This window comes from Thalassophryne amazonica, chromosome 1, assembly GCF_902500255.1.
Source record: "Thalassophryne amazonica chromosome 1, fThaAma1.1, whole genome shotgun sequence".
Classification (NCBI taxonomy): Eukaryota; Metazoa; Chordata; class Actinopteri; order Batrachoidiformes; family Batrachoididae; genus Thalassophryne; species Thalassophryne amazonica.
Window position 1 is genome coordinate 121,099,502 of NC_047103.1, and position 19,420 is coordinate 121,118,921.

At 41.5% G+C, this 19,420-nt stretch overlaps 1 pseudogene; it reads right to left on the reverse strand.

Annotated features, from left to right (window-relative positions):
• Positions 1-19,420, reverse strand: part of LOC117513685 — a 729,285-nt pseudogene that overhangs the window by 198,493 nt on the left and 511,372 nt on the right.

Consider the following 19,420-nt stretch of genomic DNA (forward strand, 5'->3'; position numbering starts at 1 on the left):
AGTCTGTTATGATCTTTAATAGGTAAATGAGTTTCCTGGAGAAAAATCACACCTTTTTAAAGATGTTTCTAATGAATGAAAACCCTAGACATCTTTACAGGACCATTCATGCCCTTCACATTCCAGAAAAAGAATCCAATGGCACTATCCACAGTGGTACAGTCATGTATATGTGCACTTTCCTAGCAGTATTACAGTGTGGGTATGGTCCCATATTGACAAAAAAGGGAAATACAAACACTGGGCCACCTTAAGCATCAAGAGTGTGAAAGAGACAAAACACAATAAACCAAATAAAAACAAATGGTATAAGAAAAAAACAAGACAGCAAAACTAATTATAACAAACACACATATGGGCCAGAACACCCCCACCCCCCACTCTCTTGGCCCCCTTCCCCAAATTAAGAGAACTGCAGCTTAAACCAAACATCTGACTTTCCACTGCAGGCTCAGCCATATGAGCACTAAAATAAGAAATAGAATGTGCTCACTGAACCTATTAAAACAGATCAAGGCTCACCATCTTTGAAATTGTCCAAGGTCTATGTCCCAAGAATGCTCTTGTGAATTTGAAGACCCTGGCAGTGATAGAAATGGACTTATGCTGTCAGCTGTATGAGCATAACAACAGGAAACAGCATGTGAGCTTTTGACCTCCTAAAATAGGTCAAGGTTAGCCATTTTTTAACTTGTCCAATGCCTGTGTCCCAAGAATGTTCCCTGTGAATTTGGAGACCCTGGCCATAATAGGAGTGGACTTATGCTGAGTATAGACAGATGGACAGACAGACAGTTGGACAGACAGATGGACGCAAAGCCTTTGCAATACCCAATGGCCGTATTTTGATGGCCTAGGGTAAAAATTAGTAGTTGCTGGATGAATAAAGTTAACACTGAATGATATTAAAGGGGTGGGGGGGCGACAACAAAAAAGTATTAATTATGAGAAGGCACTGAACACAAAACAAAGTGTCTCATCTCAGTCTGACCAACAAAAAGGCAGAAACAGCAATGACCACGATCAATCCATTTTACCTGTAACAGTGCAGACAGCAGTAATTGAAATGAAAAGAAGAAAAACACCTCTAGTCTTTGCATAGATCCTGCACAAACTTGTCGGCATCCAATGCAGATTGCAGCCACTTCCTCTCCCCCTTCAGCAAAGTAATACGAAGTTTGGTAGGATACAGAATGTATAATAAAAATGTTATTGTGCTGTTTTGCACCTGTCTTAAAGTAACCCTGAGAATGTACTTGTTATTCAACTTTGTTTTAGCATGCTGGGGTCAGTCTGAACTGGGAGTGAAGAGCTGGATGTACTTGTTACACTGATTGCACAACTTTGTTTTAGCATGTTGGGGTCAGTCTGAACTGGGAGTGAAGAGCTGGATGTACTTGTTATTATTCACAACTTTGTTTTTGTTGCTGTTGACGACTGCGCTGAAGAGATGTTTTTGCAAGAGGAAATACCTTTTTGATGCCTGTTGATTAAATTATGTGCGCCAGGGAGTTTGAAATGGCCACTCACCCTCCCTTTGCGCACACACTAGAAAAGAGGAGGCAGAGCCATGCTCCGATAGAGTCTGCTGCGGGTTTACGTACGAACGCCCAGCCGGTTGACAAGCGCACTCTGCCGAAGGTGTTGGCTCTCCACCTTAAAGGCGTCACGGTAAGAGAGAAAGAGATGTTTCATGCGCTGCAACCACTTGTGCTTGATGTAACTGCTTTTGTGGGGAATAAATATACGCCTTTTTGTTCTAGCAAAATGCAGTCTGTGTGATCATTTCTGTGTGCCGATCTGACCGAACCTTGTTTCAAAACACAGAAGCACAGGCCTGAGTCCCCACTTGTAAAGCTTTGGCATGGGGCTCCTGAACTCTGCACGTTGTCTTACCACTTTGGGGTTGTACTCTTCGTAGAGCCGAATCATATAGCCAATGTAAGTCAGGTCACCTCTATTGCGTGCATCGTGAATCATCAGATCTTTCATTTGAAAACAATAAAAGCGTAGGGTAAGTGGTCAGGGTTTTCCTCTGGGAGCTGGTTTAGGAGCTAAATGCTGGTGCGCCCTGTCCAATACCGGTGTGAAGCAAGCACCTCAGTTCCAAAAACATCGCAGAGGAGTTGGCAGAAAAAAACAGAAGGCACAGGCCCTCAATAGCTTAAGGTAAACTTGAATCTGAACATTCCAGCATCTGCTGCATCTTTCCAGGTGTGCCATCTTGGATTTCAACCACTCATTCTCTTTTTTGAGTGCAGAGTACTCGTCCTTGAGCTGATCCAAACGCTTATCAAAATCTGTGTAAGTGGATTCAAGAAAATTAATGCGTAAACCATGGTCATGCACTGCAGATTGGACACTGCCCAGCTTGGATGACAAACTTTCAAAAGAAGGCTGAAAGTGTCCAGACAGCTCTGTGGTCTTCCAGCAGAAGGCTAATCTCTGCCATAGTTACAGGTGAAGCAAGCGGCAAAGTTTCTCTGTCTCGTTCTGACTTACTTTAAGACTTGGACACTTTGCAGGTGATCAGAAGGCGGTAAATACAAAAAAAAAAAAGTAAAACTGGTATTCCAAGCAAAAAGTGCGAGGTTTGCAAGACAAAAAACTGAATAGTGCAGTGGCGCGAGCTGAATACACATCTGATCACCAAACGCTATACTGGCAGTGGAATTTCTAACCAGATTGTTTAATAAAATCTTGGAAAGTGAGAGGTTGTCTAAGGAATGGAGAAGAAGTGTGCTGTGCACTGTCCTGACTGTTAAGAACAAGCGTGATGTGTACAACTGCAGTAACTACAGAGGCATTATGCTGATGAGCCAGAGCATGAAGTTATGGGAAAGAGTAGCAGAAGCTAGGCTTAGAAAAGAGGTAAAAATCTGTGAATAGCAACATGGTTTCATGCCGAGAAAGAGCACCACGATGCAATATTTGCTCCGATAGTGCTGATAGAGAAGTACAGGTGAGCCCTGTTAACTCGTGCGAGTTGGGGTCCACAAAATTGGACTGCGAGTTATCAGAAATTGCGGATTAATGAACTGACCCAAAAAAAACTTAAAATCAGCTTTCCTTTCCATATTACAATACTCTCGACCATCTCAAGCATGATTCCTTCCTGGATGGTGATGATTTCTTCATCTGGAGTGTGTTAGGGATCTTTTTTTCCTCCTCTGAATGCTGCAGGTCAGCAATGAGGGCTTAGTGTGGACAATTCCTGACAATTCAAAGTTTTTGGATGTGACTCTTTAGATCCTTACTGCCAGTTCAGGTTGGACCGGAATTTATACATGCCACACACCATCAGGACTGTTCTGCACAGAATTGTCCGCCCTCATCGCGGACCTGCAGCAGCTGGAGCAGGAAGAAGAAATCATTGTCCGCACTGATGATCCCTCCCAAAAACGGTCAAATCAAAATGGGCTTTTATACAGTAGTCTAAATTTCTGGGGTCAACAACTTGACCGCAAATAAAGCCGAATTGTGACTTACACGTGGGTATGGGGCTCACCTGTATGCAGAAGGTCAATGGACAGGAAGGACAAGCATGCTGAGGAAAGTATAACAGAAGGTAGGTTTGCTTTGGGAGTGCTGATGGAAAAGTATAGAGAAGGCCAGAAGGAGCTACACTGTGTGTTCAAGTATTTAAAGAAAGCTTATGACAGGGTGAGGAGAGAGAAGCTGTGGTGTTGTATGAGGCAGTGAGGAGTGGCAGAATATGGTGCAGGATCATGACTGAACATCATGGGTTTCTGAAAAATCAATGGTGATTTTTAGAGAAGACAGCAGCTCATACCATATATATGTTACGGCTGTGAAAATGACGTGTTAATTTTGATTATTTAATTTCAGCACCTATAACCTATGAGATCACTGGGATGGTAAATAAAGAGTTAGTATTGTGCAGACACTTTCTTCTTTGGATCATTTTGTCATCCTGACAACCACTTATGTGGCTGGGATGTGCATGTCACAGCTCATGGATTATGTTGTTCACTGACATGACAAATCACACTTTTTGGCTTTCATGGTCATTAATCTAACAGCCACATGGAGTTCTTACAGGTTTAAAACAGTATAAAAATGCCTGGTCCATGCTGTTTTTCATCCAAATTTAAATGTTCAATGAGCAGATTTGAAAATAAAATGGTGTTGGATCCAATAAGATAATCATTATGTAAATGTACTGCATGCGGTTATGATCAAAGTACTTTACAGTGATGCCTCATATTCACCCACTCATACACTGATGTCAGGGTGCTGACATGTAAGGTGCTCACAACACAAAGTCAGCAACTTCAAGATTGAGGACCTACCGAGGGTCACAAACCTACAGCTTTAAGCCCGTGTGTGTGTGTGTGTGCGTGTGGCTTTTAATAATCTGAGGTAAAATTAGAGGATCGGAGGGAATGGGTTATTTCCCTTACATATATGTCACAGAGGGGTTAAACAAGCTGTGCCCATCATAAATATTGCTTAAATCAGAATATCTGTGAAAACACTCAGAACTACTGGACTTTGGACATGTTGAACATGAACAAATGACAATGTAAAAGACAAATAAAAAGTGATTTGGCACAATACATCCCTTTTAATAATTATCTTACTGCATCCAAAACCATTTCATTTTCAAATCTGTCCACTGTACATTAAAATCTGGAAGAAAAACACCATGAATCAAACATTGTCAGACTGTTTCAAACCTTTAAGAACTCTCTCTGGCTGTTTAATTAATAACTGTTTAAGCCTAACCAGTGTTTCACTGTAAGGGCCCCTTCACACATAGCACAACTGAAACCAACTGGCACACAAAGGAGGAATCGTAACCCACTTGTGAAAAACCTGAGCCGCCTTGAACACCTCATACCACAGTCACCACAACCATTTGGGCACAGCACGTACACTCTAGATTCACGTGCTGATTGTGTTCGCAGCATTTGCACGGCGTGTCGAACGCAGGTCGAACATATCGTCCCGCAGCCAAAGAGCTGAATGAAATCATCGGCCATGTCGAACCATGGCCGAATGGCGCAAGAGGCACGAACATCCAACACCACTCGTGGGGCAATTAGAAAAGGCGGGGCTATTTGGGCAGCTGGTATGAGAGTAGAGTGCAGGCGACCACATTGGAGCTGGCTGTGTGAATGGCCCCACATTTTCTAAGTGTGCCACATGTGTGCCATTACCAAGCAACACAATGGCATGCTGGAGTGCAATCATCGGCTGTCATGTCCAGCTGGAAGAGGTGACCGCTGTGTACTCGCAACTCAGCTAGAGAAGATATATCATGTCACACAATACACATGTGTGGGCAGGCTCTCATGCTCTCATGAAATGTTGATAATTATGTACAGACAGGATGACATGGGAACCGGCCAGCAACGTCTGAGGACGCACAGCATGTTGTGAACTTTGTTATCAGCCAGCCGGCCAGACAAATGTCACTTCCACCATGTAAATTGTAGTCCACATGATGAACAGAAAGAGTGGAAAAAAATAAAAACATGTATATGATAAGGGGAAAGGCGTGAAAACATTCATGTGTGATCGTTTTGCTCATAGCGCCGTGGACACATGTGGCGTTTCGCCGGCCAGCAACTCACCATCAGCTGGAACTGACAGTGAGTCAGGAGGCAGGACAAGTAAATAAATACAACAATAATTACATACATATTTATATAACAAATACATAAAATAAATAATCACAGAACAAAGGAACAGAGAGTGAGACTTTTTTCTGTGAGCTGAGTTGGTCCGCAGAGGTGGGCGTGTCCGCGGCAGCAGTAGTAGCTGTTGAGCAGTGTGTACTCGCAAGTCACAGCTGGGGAACACATATTGTGCCATGCAGAATATCACCTCACAAAATGCCATGAGGCACGTGCATTGGCATGCTGTCCTCACGTGGAAATACATAAAAACACATATCGCCTTTGCAATGTGGGCAGCAGCGAGCGCGTCAGCATGCACATCACCAGCCAGGCTGCCCCATGTGAAAATATCTGTCTGATCATGTGAACATTCAGCTGGAGATCCGAATGTCACACAGTTATGGTCCACATGATGCGGTGTCCTTCGGTGCAGCACTCGCTGGACAGCTGGACACGCGGAGCCGGCTGTTGTGGATATGATATGAGGAACCGGCTTCATTCACGTCAGTTCATTACCTTTTTTACGTCCATGACCGTGGGTCAAGTACAGAGGAACAGGAGGATGACACCTATATTTTCTGCTCTTTATAACAGGAACTAAATATTACAATAGAAACTGCAGTGTTTTGGGTTTTTGTGTGTGTGTGTGTGTGTGTTTTACAGTGAGAACAGGTTCATGAACAGTAACATGATTGTGCTACATTTAAACAGTACATTCATTGTTCATATAATGTTCTGAATCTGTGCTCTAACATTATTTTGTGCTTACATATTTTCATTGATTTATGAACATATGTCCAGCATCTAATTGCTCTGTTGCTATGTAGTGTGACACTTTCCATGTGCTCACACTGTGTTTGTGAGTGTGCACACGAGTGTGCACGAAACCGTCACTGCGGAATCGTGCACGCCTGTCTGACCAAGTGTCCCTCCTGGCAGCAGATGGAATTTTTCACGGATAGCAATTTTTTTTTTGTTTTTTTTTTTTTTGCTCTTTTTTGGCCAGTTTCTGCTTCTTTCGCCCAACTTTATGTTATGTGTGAAGGGGCCATAAAATGTCAGTTCATGTATTAAAAACCTCCACAATCTTTTTGCTCTGCTGCCAGTCTCAATGCATACTTAAAAATGTACATTTTGTGTGAACGTGTGCATTCTACCCTGATCTGGTGCTGTCTGGCCTCCTCCATGGTGCTCAGTGCGCAGCAGTGAGCCTCCTGTAATCGATGCTCTCTTCTCTGATGTTCTCTCTGCATCTCTGAACATACAAACAAACCACCACACATCATCATAAATCACGGCCTCTTCCAAATCACTGATGCATTCTGTGAGTAATATCCACATCAGTAAAATCTATTCACGATCTTAAATACATTTTTATTCATTTATCCTTTATTTTATGGGCACCCATTTGACAGTTGGTGGGACTTAGAAACACACGCACACTATTTAAAGTTATGAAAACAAGAGGGAATCATTTCATTAATCCTTTGCGATCTTATTTCTACTCAGACACATACATGTGACTTGCATGAGCTTTATTAGAAGAAAAAATAAATTTGATTTGTATAGTACTTTTCCGACAGCCATTTCAAAGTTTTAGAAAATCTACATAAAAACATATACAACAGGAAAAAAGTAAACTAAAAAAAATTTACAGCCAAAAAAGACCTGAAAGCGTTTTCATTTTAATTTTGAAAATTAAGGCGTATAGCTTCAAAACAGAAAAAAAAAAAAAGCATTTCACAATATTAGAATATTTCATGTTTGAGTCATTATTTATTGTTGTATAAATACCATGAATTTCTCAGTTTGGTTCAACACACAACCACAGTCACAGGGAACACTGCTCACCCACATTTCAAAGTATCAGGCACATCCAGAAAAAAGAGAATATTATGAAAATGAAATGATTGTAATGACTCTTTTAAATTGTGTAATATTGTGGAAGAAAATGTTTCTAAAGTTATTTCACAACTAAACAAGAGTAAAACTAAGGACGTCTTTGGTATTGACACCGCTTTCTTAAAGGAACACAAAGAAACTCTAACCCCAGTTTTAACAAAAGTGATAAATCAGTCAATAAGTGAAAACACCTTCCCCACAGTTTTAAAAACAGCTGTGGTTAAGCCTGTCTTCAAGTCTGGAGACAAGCTCCAAGTCTCCAACTATAGGCCTATCAGTATCCTTCCAACCATCTCCAAAGTCTTTGAAAAGGTTGTAGCAATACAGTTGATGGAACATCTCGAGTCTGTTGAGGCTTTACATCCTCTTCAGTTTGGTTTTAGAAAACACTACTCAACCGAGACTGCATGCTGTTATTTTTTAGAAGAAATAAAATCCAGTTTGGATATGGGAGGAGTGGTAGGAGCAGTCTTTCTGGACTTGAGGAAGGCTTTTGACACTGTTAACCATGAACTTCTTCTTAACAAATTAACTAAATTCAGCTTTCATACCAATTCAATTCATTGGATAAGATCGTACCTCAGTGACAGGCAGCAGTGTGTAACTATGGGTGAAGTAACATCCCCTTTAAGACCATGCAGACTAGGTGTGCCTCAGGGCTTTATTTTAGGGCCACTGTTGTTCACACTTTATATTAATGATCTTCCATCTGTCTGCAATGTTAAAACAATTATGTATGCTGATGACACTGTAGTGTATACCCATGGAAAAACCGTGGAGGAGGTAGCTCAAAAACTAACAAGAGAGATGAAGTTGGTTTCTCATTGGTTAAAAAATTCCTGCCTTACTTTAAATATTGAAAAAACAGTATCTATGTTTTTTACAAACCGAAACAAACTTCAGAAATGTCCTGAAGTTTTAATCGGTGGTCAGAAAATTCATAATGTTGATCAATATAGATATCTGGGTATAATACTTAATTCAAATTTGAATTTTAAGAAACATTTTAAAACGATAACAAACACTTTAAAATTTCATTTGTCAAATTATAGATACATTCGAAACTCTCTTACCATCAAAGCTTCTAATGTATATCTTAATGCAATGATTATACCACATTTTCGCTACTGTATGACAAATTGGTCACAGGTGTGCAAAACTGCCTTTAGGCCTCTTCAATCACTTTATAAAAGCTCTCTCAAGTTTCATGATAAGAAAAAACATTTATTTCATCATTGTCACATACTCTCAAAGTATAATATTCTGAGCTTTGAAAATTCAATCATGTACTCAAATTTATGTTTGTTGTTTAAAATCATTCATGGCACTGCTGCTCCACCGTTAAAAACTTTCATATCCTTGAACTCGGAAATAACATCTCGAACCACTCGGTCGACGGGTCGGATTCCCAGACGTAGAACAACTTTTGGGAACTCAGTGTTCTCTTGTGTGGCCATGCGCCAGTGGAATATGTTACCAACTGAACTTATTTCTTGTACAAACTTTTACACCTTTTCACGACTGGTTAATTGTTTTCCATCAGCCTGTCTAGGGACTACAGGTGGAAATTAGCACGTGTGCTACAACCTGGCATAATGCATCTCTCCTATTTAAGGATAATGTATATTGTGCACTGTCCCTGTTTCAAATAAATAAATGTCAAATCTCAAAATGTTTAATATTTTGTCAGATATCTCTGAAAGTGAAAATATGTAATATCTACAATAATTCAAGTATTTTGTATTTTAATTTTGATAGTTATGGACTAAAGCTCAAAAACAAAACAAAAAAAAACAACAATGCAATTTTATGTAACTCATTAGTAATACAGTGAATCTCTCAGTCTGGTTCTGTACACAACCATTATCATAGGGAAGACTGCTGACATGAAGGTTACCCAAAAGACACTGACTGACACCCTCCAGACAGAGGGTAAGAAATAGAACATCATTGCTAAAAGGGCTGGCTGTTTGTAGAGTGCTTCAGTCCATTAGCAGTGGACTGAGGCTGGACTCAGTGCATCAAGACCCACCACACACAGACGTCCAAAGTCAATAGAGCTGTCAGGAGATTTTACAGCAATTCATGCTTCCATTTGCTGACAAGCTTTCTGCACTTGCTGATTTCCTTTTACAGAAGGAGTTGGCACTTGTCCACAGTTCCAAAACTACCAGGAACTGGTTTGCTGACCATGGTATTACAGTACTTGATTGGCCGACCAACTCGCTTGAACCTGAACCCCGCAGAGAGTCTATGGGGTATTGTCAAGAGAAAGATGAGAGACACACAACCCAACAATAAAGATGAGCTGAACGCTACTATCAAAGCAACGTGGACTTCTGTAATACCTCAGCAGTGCTACTGGCTGATTGCCTCCATGTCAGGCCGCAGTGATGCAGTAATTCCTGCAAAAGCATCCCCGACCAAGTATTTTGTATATACTGTAAATTAACAAACGCTTCAGAAGTTAAACATTTCTGTGTTACAAATCCTTTTTGTAATATTATAATATTTTGAGATATGTTTTTTTCTGTTTTTTGGTGCTGTCAGCTGTAATTATCAAAAATATAATGCAATGCTAAAATACCCTCGGCTGTATGAGCCTTGTGTTCTTTATAATTTTTAGTTGTTTAATTAATTATTAAGATCCTGTTGTCTTATATACAATATGTATATGTTCAATGAAGCCCGTCTATTAATCAGTCAATCAAAAACAATATTTACATTTGAACAGCATCTGCAGGAGGCTTAGCGTGTGCGTGTACATGAGCTTTTGACAAAAGTGGAAGTTATGCAAATCAATGAATATTTGTCAAACGTCCTCTGTGCATAGGAACTCCATAGGAAGTTAGCTTTCAGTTAGCGGAGGTTAGCACGCATGCTAACGCTGCAAAATGTGTTATCAGGTTACATAAAGAGGTTTTTTTTTCAGTTTTAGAAGTGTTTATCTTTTACATAATATATGACAAAGAGGATATATTTACACACAAATGAAACAGAGTTTTGCAGCTAGCTACCACCCTGTGATGTCACCATGCTAACATCTGCAAAATAAGTTCAGAGGTGTTATTAGGTTCCAATTCACCCTTTTCAGGTTTCAAATCCCGCAAAACTTTGGAGAGGTCGCCGCCCTGCAAGATCTCAGTAACACTGAGAACTGCATTGAGATGCTCTGATTGGGCTTGGGACATAAAACAATTTTTATATTGTACCTAAAACTCTCATGAATATATTCTCTGGGTTTTTACAGGTTGTTATTGTGTTTATTTTATGTAAACATGCGAGAATCACAGGTTGTCTCCGTTATTTTCAAGGGGAGCTGCTGTGAGCTACGCTCGCTTCCTGATCATGTCGTTCTGGGGGAAAGTGAAGTTTGCTCTTTAACATCTTGATTATTGTTCTTTACAACACTGTTTGTCCTCTTTGTTCCAGACTAATATATATAATATGTCTGATTTTTTTTTTTTGAAGATGGTGCTGTTGAAGCAGCAGCCTGTTACTTCAGCTCTGGCCCCTCGTTTCCTACTGTCGCTATTTGTAATACTTTTTAATGGTGCTTATTTGTTTTTATTTGCAGTGGGTGGTACCCTGTGCAAGTATGCACATGGGAAACCCACTTTTGTTACTCTTGTGATTATTTTCATGATGCTCTCTGAACTTTTTGAGGCAGCGCGGGGAAATCCCTTTCTTTCCTTTGTTTCCTCCGGACGTCCCATAGGAGCAGCTGCTTGGACTAAGAGACTCAATGCACAGGGGGCCGGGTCCCTGCTATGCTGAGCACCTGGATGTACCTGAGACATTCGGAAGAAATGTAGGGGCTGCAGGGGCGGCCGGACAAAGCGGAGAATGACTTATACTCCATCTGTGGTCATGGGGAATGTAAGATCTCTCCACAACAAGACGGAGGAGCTATAAGCGCTAACCCATTCCCAGAGGCTGTATAAAAACTGCAGTCTCATGTGCTTCACAGAGACGTGGTTGGATGAATATGTACCAGACTCTTTAATCAACATGGACGGCTTCACACTCATCCGCGCAGACAGGACGCTGGCGGAGAGCGGAAAAAAGAGAGGAGGGGGGCTCGCCGTTTATGTGAACGAGAAATGGTGCAGCGGGTCTCATATTCACGTGAAGGATCAGATCTGCTCCTCGGACATGGATCTACTCGCGGTGAGCATGAGGCCGTATTATCTCCCATGCAAGTTTGGAAGTGTGATTATGCTCTGCACGTATATTCCTCCCTCTGCAGAAGCCGCCACTGCCTGTGAGCAGATTCACAGCACAGTCACGCGGCTGCTGATGCAACACCCACGCACGCTCTTCCTCATCACTGGAGACTTTAATCATGCCTCCCTCTCCGCCACCCTCCCCACATTCACCCAGTACGTCACTTGTAAAACCAGGGACAATAGAATACTGGACCTTTTTTACACTAATGTGGAGAACGCTTACACCTCCACCCCCCTCCCCCCGCTGGGACGCTCTGATCACAATCTCTTCTATCTGCTCCCCCAATACACACCCAGGGTGAGAAGAGAACCAATACACAAAAGGTCAGTGAAACTCTGGACTGAAGAGGCCACTGACAGGCTGAGGGACTGCTTCAGAACCACAGACTGGAGCATGTTTCAAAACTCTTATGGTGAAGACATCAACGGCCTGACTCAGTGTGTCACTGACTACGTTAACTTCTGTGTGGAGAGCACTGTGCCCACCTGGAGGGTACAGTGCTTCCCCAACAACCACCCCTGGATGACCCCCGAGCTGAAGGCCCTGATGAACCAGAAGAAGAGGGCCTTCAACTTGGGAGACAGAGAGGAGCATAGAGTCCAACATGAGCTCCAGTGGAAGATCCGTGCAGCCAAGAAGGTGTATGGAGAGAAGATGGAGGAGCAGCTGGCCCGGAACAACGTCAGAGACGTGTGGAGATGCCTCAAGACCTCCTTCGGATTTGGGCAGAGTGCCAGCAGGACTGCAGATGGGGATTCTCGGTTCGCAGAGGAGCTAAACAGCTGCTTTAACCGTTTTGGCTCCTCCACGCCTGCTTCCCCCGCCTGGTCCCGGCCCCCCACATGTCTCCAACAGCCAGCCCTCCAGTCCCTCTGACCCACCACCTTCTACCCCCTGGTCACCTTCACTGCACCCCAGACACCCCCCCGCAACTGTATTCAGCACCAGCCCACCTCAGCTCACACCCCAGCTCCCTCCTCCCCCCCTCACTGTAACTCCAACCGAGGTGAGAGGCCAGCTCCTATGGCTGAAGCAGAGGAAAGCAGCAGGACCTGATGGGATCTCCCCGAGGCTGCTGAGGACCTGTGCAGATGACCTCTGTGAGGTCCTCAGCCACATCTTCAACATGAGCCTCAGCCTGGGGGTGGTCCCCACCCTGTGGAAGACCTCCTGTGTGGTCCCGGATCCCAAAACACCGCACACCAAGGAACCGGCCCACTACAGACCAGTTGCCCTGACCTCCCACCTCATGAAGACCATGGAATGGCTCGTCCTGTCTCACCTCTGCACCATGGTGAGCGACACCCAGGACCAACTACAGTTCGCCTACAGGCCCAACACTGGGGTAGATGACACTGTCATCTACCTACTGTAACGAGTGCTCAGCCACCTGGAGACCAGCGGGAGCGCTGTGAGAGTCATGTTCTTTGATTTCTCCAGCGCTTTTAACACTATCAGATCGGCACTGATGAGGGGGAAACTGGAGGACGCAGGTGTGGATGGACACCTCGTTGCCTGGACCATCGACTACCTCACTGACCGCCCACAGTACGTGCGGCTACGTGGCTGTCAGTCTGAGGTGGTAAGGTGCAGCACCCCACAGGGCACCATCCTCTCGCCTTTCCTCTTCACCCTCTACACCTCGGACTTCAACTACAACACGGACAGCTGCCACCTCCAGAAGTTCTCTGATAACTCCGTCATTGTGGGTCACGTGTCTGAGCGGAACAAGCTGGAGTACCGGTCGGTCATCACAGACTTCGTGGACTGGTGTGAGCATTTACAAATCCCAGCACTAATGTCACCTTATCACATCTGAACTCCATTTCACATATTGTAAAGAAGATGCTCCTATCTCTTTTTCAATCCCAATCATGTCTATATATATGCATATGTACATGTGTACGTGTATAGGTATGTGTGTGCATATGGGTATGCGTGTATGGATGTATGTATATGTGTATATATATGTATATGTGTATATGTGTGTATGTATGTGTGAATGAATGAATAAATGAATGAATGAATTTATTCGGCACACACACACAAATCCGAAAGAACAGAAACATACAAATAACATGAATATTATATAAACAAAACCTGTGAGTCCGAAAGGGTGTGGGCATAGGACCGTGGTTTGATGTAAAGACCTGTGATGATGACGTCATTAATTCTGGTGTATTGTTCCAATTCAGCCACTCGATTTTAGAAATGAGCCAAACGCCGGTCTTTCTCGCCTTTACCTGCTCCACCAGATCCATGATTGATTTCTGCTGCAGTTTCACAACAGAAATCTCCTTTCTTTTTAATGTCATCACCCTCCTCTGCCGTCAGAGGAGGGTATATATATATATATATACACGCACTTATGTGAGTGCGTGTGGGTATATAAATACATACATATTCTATTTCTACCTCATTTCTCATGTCTTGTACTGTTACAAGTATTATTATTGCCTAGGCCCCATTGTCGACTTGTGGGCTGCTTGTTGGCAATCGCCGATGTTATCTGCCTGTGTTGTTGGTCACCGCGAGCCGGGATGAATCTATATATATATATATATATATATATGTATACATACGCACGTATGTGAGTGCGTGTGGGTTCTATTTCTACCTCATTTCTCATGTCTTGTACTGTTACAAGTATTATTATTGCTTATCCTTGCACACGCTGTTCGATGAACATTTTCCTCTACTTGCACCCACCTTTGTGTTGTCTTAATAGCTGATGTAACGTGAATTTCTCCTCTGTGAGATCAGTAAAGCTTATCTATCTATCTAAATTCGGTTTCCATTTATTAAATTCCACGCAAATTAAACATAGCAGACACGGATTATTCGTTATAATTGTTTTAGCAAGTTTTCATCATATCATGCAGCAGTCTCTTATTATCGTGATGAAAAGCATAAACAAATACATTTTTGTAATAATATAATATTATATTAATAATATTATAATAATATTCATTTACAATTGTCATCATGTGGATTCTCTATGTTGTTTTAATGAAAGCGACTTTCTGGCACACAAGGTATTATGGGATACATGAAAACCCCAAATAACGGCATTTTCTGTTTTAGAAGTGTTTATTTCTCGCTAGCTTTTACATAATATATGAGAGACATGTATGTAAACACAAAGCAATGCGGTTTTGAAGAGAACAGCCACTGACATCATGGTACAGCTCTACTCTGATTATGTTATCCCCCACTGCTCAAAGTATAACAGATTTAAACAGAATGTGACTTTTTAACCTCTAAAAATACCTCTTAAAATATGTCAAGGTTAACTATCTTTGAACTTGTCCAAGGTCTGTATCCCAAAAACCTTCCCATGTGAGTTTGAAGACTGTGGCAATAATAGAACTGGACCTATGCTGAACAGAGACAGACGGACGGACGGATGGATGGATGGACAGACAGACAGACAAACAGACGGACGGACGCCATGTCTTCGCAATACCCGATGGCCATATGTTGGCCTCGGATAATGAAATGTAAAAAAATGTTTAAACATTTTATGTATAGTTTATATATAATGAGTCTAAAACATATAAAACTTTTGTTTTCTGAAATAACCAACAAAAATATTCAACCTCTTCTCAATATTCAAATTTTTTGGGTGCTGCTTATTTTTGGGGGAGAGTGTGGGGTGAATATACAGCTGGAATGGCTTTGTATCAAGTGAGTGGCTTGTAAGCGAGACTAAGATGAGGAGAATCAACATTGTGAGGGAGCATCAGCTATGACATTTTGGCCATCTGGCCTGTTTCTCTGTGCATGATCCAGCACACAGTTGCCTGGGTGGTGAAGTCCCCACTATCTCAAGAAGGCCAAGGGAATGTCAATGTTTCACCTGCCTGTGACAGAGAGATGGTTATTTTAGAGTTGTAGGAATGGACCTGTTGGCTGTCTGGATGGTTGTCAACCAGGACCCAAGGTGGTTCCATGGCATTGTGGATAAGGCAAAGCACATCACCAGCACATGCTCCCAAACATGAATTGGCTTGACTACAAAATTGTACCCAAGGCCATCAAAATATGGTCATTGGGTATTGCGAAGGCTTTGCATCCGTTCGTCTGTCTGTCTGTGCTCAGCATGAGTCCAGTCCTATTACATTCTTGGGACACAGACAATTTCAAAGATGGCTAAGCTTGATCTAATTTAAGAAGTATCTTAAAAGATTAAAAAGTCACATTCTGCTTCATATTTTCATGCTTTGAATAATTCAAATCCATTTTTTTGAGGGGTGAGGATGACAGTCAATCAGAGTAGAGTGGCACTGTGACATCACTGGCTGGTCTCTCTATGGCATGCCAAAACCGCTTTGTTTCTGGCTAAATATAACATGTTTTTAATATATTATGTAAAAGCTACCAACAAATAAACACTTCTAAAACCGAAAACATTGTTTTTGTAACCTGATCACTGATCACTCCACACCTCTGGAGTGATTTACAAGACATGTCACAGAAGACAGAATGCACACTAATGTCCGCTAACCAGGGATGCCAACTCTCATGCATCTGGTGTGAGACTCGCTTTCCGCATCAATCTCATGCTCTCACGCACAAGCAAAAAATGTCACGCCAAAATAAAATATTATCCCGTTAATTTTCTGTTGATGACTAGATTAGTCCAGACAAGACCACAGCGCATTTTTTCTTAATGAAAGGAGATTAAGATACACACACACAACTGTTAACATCTTCTGACAACGTTCCGACTGCAGTATTCTCTGACCGTTAATTTCCTGAAAACCTTGCAGCTGAGATACGCCAGCATATGAATAGTTCAGAGTTTGAGCATAGTCAAAATTTTGAGCAAAGTTTTGACTATATTTTCCATTTAAACACATTAATAATATACTTGTCTTATAATGTGATTGTGCCATCATAAAACACTGTATGTAACAGAGATATAAATTGTAAAATACAAAATGAAAGGGATTTGGGGGCTTCAAAGTTTGTTTTTTTTAATGTAAAAACAAGATAATTTCAGTGGTGTTAGACTTGAGTCTTCCTCCTGGCTCTCTTCCTCCTTTCCAGCTTTGGAGAGAAGAGAAGAGAAGAGAGAAGCACAGACGTTTGTGTCATATGAAGACTTGTAAAGCCTTGGATAAACAGCTGCCTCTCTATCTCTCCTTCCAAATTCACTGCAGAAAATGGTTCTGGGGAGCGTTATCATGGCTAAAACCCTACAGCTTCTGGGGAAAAGCCCCCAGACCCCACAAGCAGTACCATGTTGACCTGCAGCCATTTTAATCACTTTTCTTTATTTGCCTCTCACACGCCTGAGCTTCCTGAAATATTTTGAAAACAGAAAGGAGGATGGATGTGGAGAGGATAAGAATCAAACAGTTGCCCTTCTATTATTATTTATATTAGTAAATGAGGACTGTTTTTTTTTTTTTTTTGTAAGTTAGGGTTGGGGTTACCAAAAATTTTCGGCGTGCACTATGTACGTGCAATCTCACTCCAGCCAAAGTCCCAAAGTTGGCAACACTGCACCACCTGAAAGCTAACTTTCATTCTTGTCAAAAGCTCATGTATGTGCAGTGGTGGGCACAGATAAGCAAAAAATTAACTTCAATAACAGATAATCAGATAACTGAAAAGTTAGCTTTGATAAAGATAAAACGATAAACCACCCAGAAATGTATCGGAAGTTACAGATAACCAATATGTTCCAGTATTGTCTCTGGTATATTTGCAACTACTAATAAACTGAATTAGAGTTTTAACACCACAATCACTTCTGGTAGCATCAAAAGCGACAACAGACCCAAACAATGAGCCCACACTACTGTCTTTGAACATCTTGCTCCCTGCTGGAAGCTCTTGTTTACTACACTGCTTCCAGCACTGAGAGCAGCCAAAGCACAACTCTCTACCCAATCTCAACACTCCAGTCAGGCGGAGGTCTTGAAAAATAAAGCAGTGCTGACTTATGGTTTTGATTTATAAATAACATTAATACCGATAGAATAACTCCATTAATGTCAATGCTGTCATTTGTACACAGTTAAAATATAACATATATCTTTTATATCTTATATATATCTTGTTGAATAATGCACTAATTGTGATGTTTTGTAACAAACACAGACAGATCACAAAGGATTCTGGGTAAAATGTGCCTCTGCTAAACACTGATTGGTTCAGTCATTCATTATGTAAACCAACACGTTAATGTGGCGTGTGTCGTGTGTTGGTGTTTACAGATAAATGTGCTTTTGTAAAATATTCCATTTTTTTATTTGTAAAAACAGGCATTTTTTACGGAGCCCTGGAAGTGTCATCACAAAATGTTTTGCAAGTGGAGAGAATGTGCGCTCATTTATTATACTGTGCCGTGCGCATGTTTTATTATATAATTGTGCACAGATTTTATTATATTGTAAAATGTGCACTCAAAATTGTGTTGACACATAAATGTTGGCTTTACACTGTGCAAGTTTTGGACCTTTTTCAGATGATTTTTCATTCGTGTGAGAATTTTTTTGGACCGAGTTTCAGGTTAATCGCGCGTCCTGCATCATGTAGTGTACATTGAGTAACAAGCTGCGTTAACATCTCACGACGACCTCCTGATCGCCGATCGTATGGTCGAATGAAAATCAATCCTGTTTGATGTTATTCTGGTTGGCCGTCGTGAGGGTATCCTGCTGCTGAAGAGCTACAAGTTTCCATACCACTCGCACTGTTCATGTGCAAACACTGCAGAGCTGTCTTGTAATTTTTTTTGTTGTTGTTTTGTTTTGTTTTTAAACTTTGATGTCTCCCATAGACAGTTTTTGTAAATTAAGTTTGAAAAAAAAGCTTATGTTTTGCTTCTGGAAACACGAGTCCGACCTGTAGTTTTTTTAATGTGCAATGTGTGTGAGAACATTAATCGGGCGCTCTGAACTTTTACACCGTGCGGTTCTGTGGTACAGTTTGAACTGAAACCGAGTACAGTGATTAAAAATACCATACACTGTCTGTCCAGCTTCAGGCCAAATACTGCCATGAACTGCCATGAACACTACTGGCCAGTAGATGGCAGTAGAGACCCTGAAAACTTGGCAAAACAAAATTCCAGATAATCCGTGTCTGTCTCATTTAAGGTGCGTGGAATTTGACAAACGCAAATACAATAACAGCATCTATAAACCCAGAGAATATATTCACGAGCGTTTTAGGCACTAGAGTTTAATGCTGTTGTCCATGGAGCCTGACCAGAGTGTTTGAAATGCATTTGTCCTGTCGTGAATGTACTGAGATTCCCCTATCCTACCCATAATGCACTGCTGGGCACAGCATGTGCTCACTAAAACCTTAAAAATTAGTGCATTACTTTAAAACTAAAACATATATCTGATATTTTCACTTCATAAAACTTCAGGTGTGACAGTAATTTTAAATAACTTGTCCGAAATTAGTTTGGTTAAAATTTGAACCATAAGTTAAAAATGTATGCCGCTGGATGACTTGGGTGATATTGCCAGTGTATCAGTATGATGTTAAAAGAAATGATTTTTTTTTTTTTTTTTGTGACCTGTTCTCCTTTGCGTGCAGAAGATAAAGCAGTTTCTCATAGAAGCAGCTCTCTTCAGTTTGCAGAGAGTAGAACTATACATCTGTTAGGAAACTTTTAA